Source organism: Dreissena polymorpha, chromosome 6 (assembly GCF_020536995.1).
Source record: "Dreissena polymorpha isolate Duluth1 chromosome 6, UMN_Dpol_1.0, whole genome shotgun sequence".
Taxonomy (NCBI): domain Eukaryota; kingdom Metazoa; phylum Mollusca; class Bivalvia; order Myida; family Dreissenidae; genus Dreissena; species Dreissena polymorpha.
Window position 1 is genome coordinate 24873598 of NC_068360.1, and position 12994 is coordinate 24886591.

Sequence of the window (12994 nt, forward strand, 5' to 3'; positions counted from 1 at the left end):
TATTTAACTGCCATTTTTAAGTTTTTCGATCAGCCGTTTCCCAGTTAGGGTAATGCTAGGGTCAACTCTATATAATTCGAAATTTAAACTGACTTCGACATTCATTGATCTAGGATGAGTCACACGAGATAGAACATATGAATATTCTTCGGATAGGCTGCATTCTGTACATTATCCAAAAACGACTCTTTGAAAACTAGTTCAAAAAATTATTGAATTGCATTGCGAACATTATGTGTTGCCATACATATTTTAAAAAGTGTAGGAGCGAACGAAAACCCACGCATACAGTGGCCGGCAAGTTTAGAATGCATCTATACTTTTTTCGAGAATCGACCAGTAAAGGGTTACACTTGTTGAATGAGGGAGTCAACCGAAGAGAAGGAGAAGGTCACTAAATTCTCATTAATTGCAATAATTGCAATCTGCGTTTTCATATTTTAAGACAGTTTTTTCCTCTATTTTAGTTTAACAACATATTTTCTCGCCTATAGCCTATTGGACGGTGGGTAGTAAAAATAGAAAAAAAAATTCCGTTCTATACATTTTATTGATCTCGTCAATAGGTATGTGGGGGTCGAGGGCATCCCCCTCCACACCGTACATCAACAGATTATATATATAGTAGATAAAAATGCATGGTTAACAATTTTGCATGATAAACAAGTGCTTATAACTGTATACTAAGATTCGGTGATAGAAGCATTACATGTATACACTGCAAAATTTACAGTATGGCTTAGTAGCAAAGTGCTCACAGTTACATAATAAGAGTAATAAAGTAATTTCATAATAGCAGGTATGTGGGGGTCGAGGGCATCCCCCTCCACACCATACATCAACAGATTATATATATATAGTAGTTTATAATGCATTACTAACAATTTTGCATGGTAAACAAGTGCTTATAACTGTATACTAAGATTCTGTCGTAGAAGCATTACATGTATACACTGCAAAATTTACAGTATTGTTTAGTAGCAAAGTACTCACAGTTACGAAATAAGAGTAATAAAATAATTTCATAATAGCAACATACTACTTGCAACTTATAGTGAAATTAACACTATAGGGATAGCGTATGCAAGTCACAATTTTCTAACGATATAGACTTAGCAGAGTACCACAATCTTTATTTGAGGTTATAACGTAAGAATCTTGATTGCAGAAGACATTCATTTCCTTTAAAATATTATACTGGATTGCAAAATATGATTTTGCTGCGAAAACGGTAGGTATTTTTTATTAATTTTACAATTATATATAAATTTTTAAGTGAGAAGGAATGTAAGATTTAGAGGAATACTAGTGTTTTTATATCTTAACATAAACGATGGCGCATTAATAAAGTCAGTGAATACCTCAAATCCTTCGAACAATTTTGCAATAAAAAATTAAACATGCCTACATTCCCCAAAAACGTGCTCGATTGTTTCCGGCGTATTATGGCAGAAAGAGCATTCTGCAGATGCTATATAATTGATTTTATTCAAAAAATAGTTTGCACCAATAATTCTGTGTATAATTTCATACTGAAACCATTGTAGTGATGAATCTTTAGTTATAGAAAAAGGCATTCCGAAAATATGGACCCAGCCTTTTGATTCAATTGTTTAAAAGGTGCTCGTCCATTTTGAAATACATAAAGGTAATGTGTCGTTTGTTTTAACAATATTATACATGGGCTGTGTTCCCTTTTGATATTTTAAAATGGATATCACTTGTAGGGAATGAAAGGCTTAACAACGTCAAGATTGTTTAAATCCGCAATCGTATTTAGAGCGGGGGCTATCTCCAACAAACCATATTTCTTCAAGTACTTAGTAACTACATTTGCAATATCAATATAATGCAAGTGGTTTGGATAGAAATTGTATTTTTTACACAGACCTTCATAGCCGTACAATTCGAATCCTTCTTGTTTTTTTTTATCAAATCACAAATAAAATGTACACCATTTTCAAACCATGTTTTGAGGAAAACACTTTTATTACCTATCATTATATCTGGATTATAAAAAATTGGGGTTTGTAATATAGACTTTACATTTAATGATTCCACTTTGCGAAAATCAACAAATGATTTTAGAGTGTCCTTCCAAAAAGCATTGCTTTTTTATGTATTAGGTACTACTACTACTACTACTACTACTACTACTACTACTACTACTACTACTACTACTACTACTACTACTACTACTACTACTACTACTACTACTACTACTACTACTTCTACTACTACTACTTCTACTACTTCTACTACTACTACTACTACTACTACTACTACTACTACTACTACTACTACTACTACTACTACTACTACTACTACTACTACTTCTACTACTACTACTACTACTACTACTACTACTACTACTTTTACTACTACTACTAGTAGTTTGTGTAGTAGTAGTAGTAGTGGTAGAAGTAGTAGTAGTAGTTGAAGCAGTAGTAGTAGCAGAAGCAGCAGCAACAGCAGGAGCAGTTGCAGAAGCAGTTATAGAAATGGTAGTTGTATTTTCACAGAAAATACATTTGTTAACATTGTAAAATTAATTTAAATTCTTTTGACGTTCCCCTGTTGAAAATTGTTTTTGTAAGAATATTTGGAACTGACGTATGGAAATTGCCTACAGAACTTTGTTGAACTCCGGGAGCGGTTTTCCCAGTGGACAGCAACTGACGAGAAAACACCGGAAGAGGATGACGCGTGTTCCGTGGCAAGCCGGATAAGTTCGGCGTCGTCAGGGTCAGCCATAACGGAACTCCGGAAAGCAAAGGCTAAACGCTTAGCACTCGAGCATAGACTTAAGAGAATCAAGGAGAGGCATGAACTTAAATTAAAGCAACAGCTGTTTGACACGCAGTGCGAGCTGGATGAAGCGGTCCTAGAGGAATCCGTGTGGAGGGAGGCAGACTGCGACAAGTCCGGGACTAAGACCGATAATGAGGACCGTGCCGCGATTAACGTTTCCAATCTGGCACCGAGATCTGCAACCGAGTATCCGGGGCCTGATGTGCACGCGGACGGTGGACGGGCGGGCGTCTCATCGACCGGAAGTGTAGGTGTTTCGGACTTATTTGCGCGCACGAGTGTTACGCACACGAGTGTGACGAGCCCGAATGCAAAAGCGTCTACATCCGAGGACCATGGCCAGCGTGACTTACGGTCGACACAGCAGTCTACGCACAACAACTGCGCACTAGCGGTAAATTCTACTAGCGACATCAGCGGTAAGGTATCTACGTAAAACATAGACAGTGCATTTCACAGACTGGCTAATACATTACAAGAAGGCTTTAATTTGCCTAAACTGTTGACATTTAGTGGCAGATCTGTTGATTATTGCAAGTTTATTAAGAATTTTGAGACAAATGTAGAATGTAAAGTGTATGATGATAGGCTTAGATTGAGCTAACTTATACAGTACTGTGTGGGTGAGGCTAAATGTAGTATTGAAGATTGTGTTTTGTTAGAACCTACTGAGGGATATAGACGTGCGAGAGATATTTTGCGATTTCGTTACGGCAAACCGCATGTCATTTCTAGGTCTTACATCGATAAGCTTGTGCATGGTCCTCAGATTAAGGCCTCAGATGTTGATGCACTTTCAATGCTTGCGTTGGACATGCAAAAATGTGAGATAACTCTTTCTCTACTAGGTTTCGCCTCTGATATTGACAAATCAGAAACCCTTAGACGCATTGTTAGACGCTTGCCCATGCATATGAGAACAAGATGGGTTGATATAGCACATGACATAAATGTTAAATCAGATAGAGAGCCAAAATTTTCTGATTTAGTTTGCTTTGTCAACAAAATGTCACAGACTGCTAGTTCAATGTATGCTACCGATATTGTTAGAGACAACCAATCACGTAGCAGTGGTCATGATACACATGTAAAGTCTGACAGCTTTGTAAACACAAAGGTCACAACTCTTACAACGCATAAGGGTAGCGAGTGTGCGAAATTTGAGCGCAAATGCATTTGTTGTTCTGGTAAATGCAAAGAATTGGGTGACTGTAAAGCATTTATTGACATGCCATTAAGTGAGAGGCGGAAGTTTGTTGCCATACGTAAACTATGTTTCAATTGTCTTAAAGGAAGACACATGTCTGTAAGTTGTAAAATGCCCAAACAATGCAATGTTCCTGAGTGTCAAGGTAAACACCATTCATTATTTCATTGTTGGGTAAAGCCCGAGTCCGACCGCACTGTTTTTCAGACGTCCGTTAATTGTGCATCCACGCAAAATTCGTTGCTAAAGCCGTATTTGGGTATCATACCTGTGAAAGTTACGGGAATGAACGGCAACACATGCGAGACGTAAACTCTAATAGATGATGGCGCAGATAAATCGTTGTGCGATGAGCGGCTTTTGAAAAAGCTAGGGCAGCCAGGGAAACCAGAAGATTTCAAGATAACGACAGTAAACTCTTCTGGAAGTTCCGTTTTCGGCTCATAAGTGAATCTCCGTGTTCAGTCAACCTCCGGAAGTGACGTACCTGGTAAAATATTGTTTACCTTGTCTGTGTCATAGTGAGTAATGCTTATCTGCTTTATGCAGAATGTATATATATGTGTTTCAATTAGTATGGCTAATTGAATTTTAATTGATATTTAATTGACATTTAGATGTCTCTGGTTTAAAGCACCACACAGCTCACAATGCATGATATGTTATGAAATACTGAGATATTTCATTGTGGGGAGTGTAAGAACCTACGCTCTTATGTTTCTGTTAAAGCCGTTCGGGAAATTTAATTATAACGTTGGCGCGAAATATATATTTATATACGAATCCGACGTCATACGTTGGCGCGAAATATATATATACGCATCCGACGTCATTTATCCATTGTTATTCTACGTAAATATCTGTTAAGTTTAAATTGTTTAAAGAGTGTAGCATTTTTGTTTGGCATTTTGTGTATGGAAGAATTAATATCGGTAAATATATTGTTGGTACTTATATTGTATATGTATTTCTGTATGTATTAGCATTATAATTATTACATACGCGCAATCGTTTGAATTATTTATTTAAATACTATGTTAATAATTTGGTATGTTTGACTGTATATATTATAAATGTATTGTATTTATTTTAGAGAATCGTCAGCAAATAAAAATAATGACGCATATCTCGTGCATTCGTATTGAACTGGCCAACTCTTAACAGTTTTCAAGACACACTTATTTTCAATCAAATTTATTGTGTTCTGAATTCACATTCTGGTACACTGACAGTTGTTACTTGGATATAAATATTGCTATATTCAAGCTAGACGTTGCAGTGAAAACCCCTTAAGCCTCAAATCTGAACTAAAAGAAGAATATATCAAACAATTTTTTTTTTAAACAGTCTGTTTGAGGATGGAAATTTGCATCAGTTATGAAAGTGCTGTTAACAGAATTAGTACAGGTATTTATAAAAGCTCTTGGCCCATGTTCACTATGTTCAAGATGCTTGGAAACTGGGAGCCACTTACCCGAAGTTCCGAACAATGGTGCAGTTCCGTTAACTGGAAGTGGAACGGAATTCTGTGAAACTTAGTAAGAAGCTTTGCAATGGGGTCTTCGGAGAGATGTGGGCAGGTAAGACTCTAGACACAATTGTGGTCCTTGGTTTTAAAACCGTATTTATGTAATAAAGATGATACGTTTCCTTCCAAGGCAAGACACAGGACAATTATTATTAATGCAAGTTACATTCTTGTGAAGTCTACACCCATTAAGGTGAATGCCGGACAGTGTAAACTAATCTGAACTCCATCTATAATTCATTTAGAATATCCCTTGTAGGTAAATGGCGTAACACAGTAGATGTTGCGGTGAAAACACCCAGGCCTGGTCAGCTGACTCCAGAAGATTTCCTTGTGGAGGCCAAACTCATGCATCATCTGCGTCACCAGAAGATTTTACAGTTGATAGCCGTCTGCACGAAGTCGGAGCCAATCTGGATCATCACAGAGCTCGTGGTGAATGGTGCACTTCTACATTACCTGCGGGAGGACGAGGGCAGGACAACTACATTTAATATTATTGCTGACATGGCTGGACAGATATGGGACTGATAGAGCTCAGGGCTTTTTCACATTTATTCTTAAAGGTTTTAATGTGAAAATATAAATAATAAATAATAATGTTAGTTTAGTTCGAAAATGGCTCCGGTTTCTCAAAACACATGGCTGTCAGGGGATGAGACAGTTATCCTACTGTAGCTATAGTGAAACACTCTTGAAGTCATATTTAAGTATATTCCCCATGAAACTTGTCCAGAACATTTGTTCTAATGATTGCTTATGTCCTGATCAAAAACGTGTTTCTTTTGTAAAACAAACATGGCCTGTAAAGAGCAGAGCAATTTGAACACCCTAGAAGTCACACTTTTAGTCGAATCTTCATGAAACTTGGTCAAAACATTTGTTCTAATGATAGCTTGGCTGATTTCACCAATGGTTGTGGTTTGTTGTACAACCATGTTGCAATGGGATGGGGAAGTCTTCCGTATATGACTAAAGCGTTAACACTTTTGAAGTCCCAATTAAAGTACAATGGTAATACAAATTGGCTAGAACATTTGTTTTATTGATATCTCGACTGAGCATGAAAATGGGGCAGATCTGTTTAAAAACATGGCAGACAAGAGGAATGCAAGTTTTTCCTTTTAATTTATCCTTTGGCCTGATTTATTTTCCAATCTTCATGAAATTTAGTCAGAGCATTTGTCCGAATGAAACCTCAGCTGAGTTTGAAACTGGGCTACGTTAGGTCGAAAACTTGGCTACTAGGTAAAACAAATAATAGCTTATTAACTCTCTAGAATTTGAATGTGTTTTTTTTTTCAATCTTTTTAAAACTGGGTCAAAACATTTTTTTCAAGCCAAATTTCAGCAAAGTTAGAAAATAAATATGTACATAGGAATTAAATATTTATCTTTCATAAAGAACCTTTTTATTATTCTTAACTCCACCTACAAATAGTAAAGTTCCTAGAGGTCATAGGTGAGCGCCTTTGGGCCCATGACCCTCTTGTTTTTAAACCACTTAAATATTATAATTATCTTTTCATTTGATTGTATTCATTTATAGATGCAAAGGATATACAGATACGAAGGAAGTTATTTTTTAAATCCTTTCTTGTTATTGCGCTTACATTGAAACAGAATAGATGTTTTTAGCACTCGACTATTGTTTATTCTTGGTCATGAGCTTTTAACGTGATGAACGCCATAAAATTGTTTGTATTCATACAGTATTATGATCACATATACATTAACAAAGGGATTTTGATGTGCTCCACTGCAGGCTTTGCATTAGCCTTTCTCCTAATTTTTCATTCAGGCTCACATATATTTATTACCGAGTACCACTTTTCTTGTGTGATAATTGGCCATATTCTATGCATGCAATGTTCGAGATTTTTACAACTAAATCCGTCATGTCTGATCTTGATAGCATTTTCATTGTAATACAATAATTGCTGATATCTGATGATGCCTGGCTTTTCTCACCATTTTGGGACTTTGACTTACATTTCATACTCGTGAATCAGGGAATTTTAGCGTCGTATTTACAAATGCGAAATAGTTTATTGCCTGATATATAACTTTTGAATATTTATTGATAACACTTATTCAAAACTTAAAATTACTGAACATAAATGTATCAGTTCAGTGGATATAACACTTCAAACTCATTATTACTATACTAATAAGTTCTTTTTCCAATCGTATAAAAGTAATTTAATTCGGAATTCTGGCTTTGGTGATAAAACAATACTTTCGCTATTTTGGAATATGGCAGCATATAAAGTCAGCCAAAAAAGCCTGTAATGAAGAATTGGAAGAATATTTAAATAATCTTAAGATGAATGGAGTTGTTAAAAAACACAGACGTTTATATTCTGGGATTGATAGTCCAACATCCCAGAACTCTCACCACACATGTCAAAGTGGTCTTGATTGAAAAACAAGTGCTTAACCAAATGAGCTAGCAGGGTCAAGTTTAAAAAATATTCAATATCCTTTGTATTAGTTACACACATTTGGTTCATTTCCAGATCGCTGATGGCATGGAATATTAGGGAACTAAGAACTGTGTAAACTGCGACCTTCGTGCAGAAAATATTATGGTTGGTGAACACAATGAGGTCAAGGTCGCAGACTTCTTTCGCGCTCAAATCATTCAGGAAGATTTCTATGAGGCACCGGAAAGTGAGATAATAATTTGTTTTATATAAAAAACTGTTTGCTTAAATTATTCTAGTCTTATTTTATGTTTTATGTCAGAAACCACACTTTATAATTTCAGTTGTTTCATCGATAATTACTGGTATGCATGAAAACTTGTTAATGATTTGCTCAATTATATTTTGAAAGCTTTTTCTTGAACAAGACAAAAATACATCAAATTTACCATTAAAACAATAATTATCAGGTATTGTCTTTGAAATAAAATATCTTTAGATTGATTTTTAAGCGCTATTCCTATTTCCTAAAATTATTGTATTATATATTTATTTTCAGGCAATAAATTTACCATATAATCAAGTGCCTCAGAAAATGTTCTTTTCTTACATTATTTTCAGCCAAAGCATCATATTCATACTTGGATATCACATGTTTGACATTCATTTTAAAATTATTATTTTACAAAGTAGTTGATTTTGTATGGTTTCTATCAAAGTTATGGAAATAAACCTGTACCAATAGCTGGGAAGGTCTTTAAAGTAATGGAGTCAAAACAGATCTGCCTATAAAATGGCCTGCATCTTCAAAGAAGATTGTTGAACATTGGTTTATAGACACAATTCTCCAATTTCTTTTCATAAGATAAGTTTGCTATCAAATGGACTGCCCCTGAGGCTGCATTTGATTGCAAGTTCAGTTCCAAGTCAGATGTCTGGTCATATGGTGTTCTACTGTATGAGTTAATTACCTTTGGCAGTGTACCATATCCAGGCATGTTAATCCAACATGTGTTTCTTGTTTATAGTTTATACTTATTATCCCCCGCCAACGGCGGAGGGATATGGCGTTGTCTGTCGGTCCGTCTGACTGTCACACAATTTTTTGGCGATGGATATCAATTCAACGACTTTGCTTGTTTATTTTCGCTTATTTGAATGGAAAGTCCATAACATATTGCTTCTTGAGTCAATTTCCTTGGCTTACTCTTTTGTTTGCCTAATAAGCAAATGCTTACCCATTATGCTCTGCAAATATGTATTTTGTCAAATCATAAACCACAAAACAGATGAAAAAAGAACTTTCTATTTAATTTTAATTTGAAATTTTCAATTATGAGGGTGTTAATAAAATGATAAATCAGCTACAATAAGATAAGTTTTTTTGTTATGTTGCACTGCAGCTTGTTGCTTATTTTGCTAAAGGGAATTTTAGCAGAGTTATGGTACATACTTGTGGTGACTCCACTTTTATAGTGGAAAATTTGCCTAGTGCATAAATTATTTATCTAATGCAATGTCTTTTCTCAGCTCATGAATAACCGTGATGTTTCATGTTAAATTGTAACTCCACGTATCGTCCCCAGGTATGAGCGGTCACGAGGTGCTAAACCGGGTCGAGAAGGGCTTACGCATTCCCCGCCCTACGGGTGGCCCCGTCCACTGTCCTGACATCTACTATGAGCACATGTTCAAGTGCTGGAACCGATCGCCCGAGACCAGACCCACCTTCGTTTCCCTTCAGGACTTCTTCAATAACTACATGGTGTCCGCTGAAGGGGAATTTAAGGCTATGGGTTAGGAAAGGGACTTATGAGTCAATTAACTATGAACTGTAAGGTATAAATCCCATGGACTGGGAACGAACAATTTATTCCCCAAGCCTGCTTGATAAAAGCAGGTCACCATTTGTTTTTCCCTTATTTTACCAAAAGACTTCCATTCAAAACTTTCGCCTTCCTTCCAGACTTCTTCAACATTTGATACGTGTTCGGACAGACGAATTGTTTGCCAGTTGACTTGGTTCATGACTTCACAAGTTCAAATAAGTTGTACAGCGATTGAGATGATAACATAGTTTTCCTGACTGCAGCTGCAATAAATATAATTTGTTCATGCATGGAATTGACCTGTAAGACGAATACGATTTGTACAACTTCTAAGAGCATTTAAATGGTATACTGCAACTCTTTCAAGCACATGGAACTAACCGGTATGCCATATAGATTTGTACAACTTCTTGTAAGAGTATTTCAATGGTATCGTGTAATTAGCATACCATGTTAGCTGTGTTTCATGCACAGTCTTAATAAAAACCTCACTGAAGCAATATGTGATCTCCCAGCGCATTGTTCAGCAAATTCAAATTTTATTTTTTATTTTGTCTTTTTATTTTCTCATCCTTACATGTATGTTTAAACCACAAAAGGCACTTTGATGTTATTATCAGGGTTATTTAAACAATTGAATGACTTAGATGTTTTAAAATGTATATTTAATGAAGAAACTGATTCAAGATAGAAATGTTCTTCAGTTGTTTAATTCAGACTATTACAGCTTTTCACTTTTGTTGATAGATTATATCAATTTAATTTGAGTGGAATGAAAATGCATGCGAATCCAATTCATTATTTACTTTTTGTTGTGCATAATTGGAACATTAATTAGCATGTTTAAAAATAGCATGTTAATGTTTTAAGTAGTTGAAAATTAGCCTAGTATTTCTTTTTTAATTTTGCTCTGTATACTTTATCTGAATTAAGAATATCAACAAATTATTGTATAATGACCATTTCTATTTTTGTTCATAAGAAGTTCACACGTGGTTAAATGTTTGTGGCTTTGATCTATTGAAAAAAACACAGGCAACGTTGAAGTGGGTACTATGGTCACTTATTATATTTAGTTAGATGGCAGAACAATGTAAACTGAAAGTACGAAGCCACTTGAGCTTTTAACAAGATAACATTCATAATAACATTATATCTGATTGTTAAATAAAACGAACTCGTACGAAGTGTTTACTGCACAAATGTTCATACATTTGGATAAATGTCGGTTGTGCATGTGCCTTTTGTAACTGGAAAAGGAATATAAAAAAACAAAGATACTATATTTTCATCTCGACTCACTCAACTTTACTTTGATAATTACACTTGTACATTATTGGATTTTAATAGCCATATTAATGCCTACCTACATATGTGTGTATCAAATGCACAGAGGGGCCTTTGCATTAAACAAACTGAAGCAGGAAATAGTTCTGATGATCAACTTTTTTTTAAATAAGTTAATCTTCAAGTACATTATTTTAAGTAAATTGAACATCTGTGTTCGGTGCATCTTAAAGTGCTGCATCTGTTGAATACTTTGCTTAAAGTGACTCTTCCCTATACCATATTCATGTATTTTAAGTTTTTATTTTGAAGTATATTTTATTTAAATGCTATGACATATTGCCAGAGCATTGACTGAAAGTACACTTACTTAGATTCTGACTATCATTTTACAATTGCAAAATAATATAATGCTTAAAACACAACAATAAGAAATCGGTCTTGATCAAGAACAACTCAAATTGAGATGTCCCTTAAGAGCATTTTGGAATACTACACAAGCTTTTTAACAATGATGTAATGCAAAATGAGTTTTTTTGGTCAGAAAGTTGGATAGATTCAGATGTGTTTTGCATCATCCAATGTTTTTTTATTTGAACCAAAAATATGTATATTGTTATTATTTTTAATTGTATATTTCCCTCATTGTACATAGTTATTTGTCACAGTGTATTGAACAATGTTTATAGTGTTTAGTTTAAACCTATTTATTTTAGCTCGATTGCATCGAAAGCCTTAGGCTTATATAAACGCTCTCGAGTCCGTTTCCTGGGCCTAGAACCAGTACTTGGTGTCTTTGGGTGAGATCTAATGAACGCTCCCACGGTGGGAATCGAACCCGTGAATTCCCGGTCGCTAGGCGGACACCATATCCATTACACCACGGCGACCTGTTTATAGTATTTGAATGATGTTATATGTGTATGTAATACATGTAGTTATGTTATTTTATAGTCTATGTATGAGTTTATTTAAGGTTTTATAATTTTTCAAATTATGCAATCAAAAGATTCTTCAGTTACATTTTTTCCTGTTTGTTTTAAAGATAATAATTTATGTTTGTTTTCAAGATAATATTGTGTTCTGCAACTCGTTAGCAGGATTCTATGCTAGAATGCAGTTAATTTTTTATTATTTTTTAGCAGTTTCAACAGTGTCATGCTTTTTAGTTGCATATTGGGGAGTGTTCAAAAAGTATTGCATAAAGTTTTAAGATCATTTTGTTTCTTGAAATTCTGGAAGAGGTTGCCTACCTTGTGCACAAAGGTACTGATGCACTTTTCGGAATTTTCAGATATGATTACCTCCTTGATCTTTCAATCCTGTGATTTTATATGTATTATCGAAGAGAATTGCAGTGTTCTATAATGCACATTCTGTTGTCTATTGTTTTTGTCATTAGTGATTTTTTGTAAGGTATTTTATGACAAATAATATGGACTGCTTGACCTGACTCAGTTATATTATACTGATACAAATAATTAAGTAATTCGAATTGCACCATATACATATATTTTTCGTTTCTAATAGAGGTAATGAGATTTAAAAAATACTTATTAGATCTTTAATATAAATCAGGCAAATGTGTTATACATATAATACTTTTAATAGTAGCATTATAACTAGAAGTGATTTATTTTGTCTTCTATGTGATTGCTGGACTAGTGTTCCTTTTAGCTGATCTACCATAGGATAGCGATTATTAATGATATATAGATGTTTATAAAGAGTTTTGACGATATTAATAGTTTCAATACGCATTGCTGTCTTGAATGGCCTGTGATTATTTCTCTAAAATGCATTTAATTGACCCTGGAGTGTCAGAATATATGTAAATGTGTACTTCGTTTTAATAGACATATCTTCAATTCATTAAGAACATATAAACCTGCCTATATAAAGGGAG

General features: G+C 34.7%; 1 pseudogene; it reads left to right on the forward strand.

Annotated features, from left to right (window-relative positions):
- The first annotated feature begins 360 nt into the window (after positions 1–360).
- Positions 361–9773, forward strand: LOC127835521 (tyrosine-protein kinase SRK3-like; annotated as a pseudogene).
- Positions 9774–12994: the final 3221 nt, after the last annotated feature.